Source organism: Papilio xuthus, unplaced genomic scaffold (genome assembly GCF_000836235.2).
Source record: "Papilio xuthus unplaced genomic scaffold, Pxut_1.1 DF826961.1, whole genome shotgun sequence".
In the NCBI taxonomy this organism is placed as follows: domain Eukaryota; kingdom Metazoa; phylum Arthropoda; class Insecta; order Lepidoptera; family Papilionidae; genus Papilio; species Papilio xuthus.
The window spans coordinates 1,091,721-1,094,628 of NW_013531688.1; the positions used below are offsets into that span (position 1 = coordinate 1,091,721).

The 2,908-nt window shown below is 35.0% G+C and overlaps 1 non-coding gene across 1 annotated transcript; it reads right to left on the minus strand.

Annotated features, from left to right (window-relative positions):
- Positions 1–895: 895 nt before the first annotated feature.
- TRNAE-UUC (transfer RNA glutamic acid (anticodon UUC)) lies at positions 896–967 on the minus strand. The gene has a single exon. It is a non-coding gene; the product is annotated as a tRNA-Glu (tRNA).
- Between the last annotated feature and the right edge of the window lie 1,941 nt (positions 968–2,908).

Consider the following 2,908-nt stretch of genomic DNA (forward strand, 5'->3'; position numbering starts at 1 on the left):
GTTATTTACTTTAAAAAAAACTAGCTGTCGCCCGCGACTTCGTCAAGGCTTTAAAAAGGTATATCTTCCCGTCCAAGCCAAATCAAAATCGGTCCAGCCATTCCGGAGATTATCTGGAACATGGACTTACAGAAATACATACAGGCAGCCAAAAAAATTTACATAGGTTTTTCGTTATTAGCTATACACCTTGTATACTATTTTTTTTTTCAATGATACTTACAGACACTCCAATTTTATTAATATCTATTAGGAACTAGCTGTCGCCCGCGACTCCGTCCGCGTGGATATATGAAAAAACTTAATTAGTGTATGTAGCCCCCATTCATCCATCCACATCACATCTATCTAAACATTCGCATTTATAATATTAGTAAGTTAAATAAAAAGCATCTCTTCAAGGCATAAATTCGAAAAAAAAAATGAATAAATAGTATCCTATGTCTGTCTCCTGGCTCTAAGCTACCTCCTCACCAATTTTCAGCCATATCGGTAAAGCCGTTCTTGAGTTATAAATAGTGTAACTAACACGACTTTCTTTTATAAATATGTATATAGATCTCACACATGTAATGAACTGTAAAACACGGATAAGTAATAAATATTAGTTAACTAAAAATATTTCAGTCACTAAATATCGTAATGTCTAGAAAATAGAGCTACTAACAAATCTCATTGTAACAAGAGAAATGTTTGACTTCTAAAAATACATTATCTTGTCACAAGGATTTGCATATAGTGGAGCAATTGATCTAAGGCTTAGTATACATTAACGTTAGAAGCGGATAGCGCAGCGGAAATATATCTAATTATTAATACTTATTATCGTTAGTAACTTAACTATATCGTTAAGAGTGTTAATATTAAAATACATCTTTGGTTGAAAAAAGATAATTTCCCGTACCGGGAATCGAACCCGAGCCTCCTGGGTGAAAGCCAGGTATCCTAGCCACTAGACCATACGGGAGATGCTATTCTAACATAAATTTAAGATCATTTTCACCAGATCTGTAACAATTTTTTTGGTCTAATTTATAATAAAAATAATGTTAATACTTTTACTATAATTCTTCATTTTCATCTCCACTATAATAGTTAAATGATTGAATAGAATCCTACGCTTAAGAATATTAGCGATTGTATCAATTCAAGAGCGGTAAGCGTTTACGCTTCCTCTTATGAAAAGTCACAGTCTAAGAATCCGGTGAGTGGTAAACATGCAACAGAAAGACACACGGTCTCTTGTCACTTGTTTTCCTCACTTTGAATCGCCAGTAAACAAGGTTAGTTCTAACTAGAATCGCACCTAAGTAGAATTAATGACCCCTTACCGCTTAGTTATATCACTTAAAATCAGAAATTATGTAGATTATACAATTTCTCGGCTAGATCTATACTCTAGACAATTTATATAAATGGCTAGAGTATAGATCTAGCCTAGCTATTCAGTACTAGCTGTCGCCAGCGACTCCGCCCGGGCGGAATGAAAAAAAAAACTTAACTAGTAGCCTATGTGTTCTTCCAGACTATGTTCTACATCCCTGTCAAATTTCATCGAGTTGTGCCGTTCTGGATATACCTTCAAACACACATCCATCCATCTTAACATTCGTTTTTATAATATTAATAAGATTAGGTAGCAAAAGATCAACCGGCTACCTAAATCCGCTAAAATAACGAAGTGACCGCTGCCCATTGACATCACATTCAATTATGGAAAAAACCAGCTATTAAATAACTATCATAGACTCTTACTAATATTCAATATTCGTTAGAAATGTCCTTATGAACATCATATATTAATATTTCAATTACTTTGTAATTGAATAAGCATGACACAGCACTGCACGTAGCCGTGTGATAGATGGACGAGGGAAATCGCACACGAGTCCTCATCAACAGTAACGGTATCCATGCACGTTCAGAGTTACAACAAATTGACTAGTCGATACTCCAAAGCGAATACTATGAACATTTCAAAAAGCGGAGACTTATGGAATGAATTTAATATTCATACAAGTTGTAAACTTGGTTATCTTTTATCAGCATCATTTTCTATGACAACAATTCTTTTTTTTATAACAGAAGGGGGCAAACGAGTAGCGGGTACACTGAGGTGTTCAACGACGCCCATGGATATCAGCAATACCAGAGGAACCGCAGATGCGTTGCCGGCCTTTGAGGTGGTGTTAAGCTCGCGTCACTTAATATATCATACTAATTTTATAAATGCGAAAGTTTAGATAGATGGATGTTTGTTAGAAAATATCGCCAGAACGGCTGCATGGATCTCGATGAAATTTACCATAGATGTAGAACATAGTATGAAAAAACACATAGACACACACCCACACAAACACATTGTGTTTGTTTAGATTTTATCTAGCTAAAACTTACTTCTAAAAGATGGCATTATAAAGCTAAATTGTAAAGAACACAGACAGTACTAAGAGATAGCCATATTAAAAGTAAAAGTAACAAATGCTTAAACATTATTTTCGTTAATAGCTGTAACCGTAATCTTTCCCATACTAGCTAACGACTCCCTAAAGACTTGCCTATTTGACGAACAATTGTATTTAAAAAACGGTACAGATCCAACCCAAATAATCTATAGAAATTATGCGCATTGTTAGCATCTGCTTATATTTGGGTAACACACAACTGTCATAAAGTTATAATAGAGTTGGAAGACAGGGGTATTGTATGCACCCCGTTTGCCTTGGTACATTGTAACGCCCCAACAATACGTGATACAACTGACGCCCACTTGTCGCCATCTGCAACTTGCTGGTTAACGTTCTTTATTGTTGTTATTGCTCCGATATTGTTTTTTATTAGTTAGAGTACTTCGATATGTGCGTAGTATATTAGATTCGAATACACGATTACTTTTATGTCTTTTAAA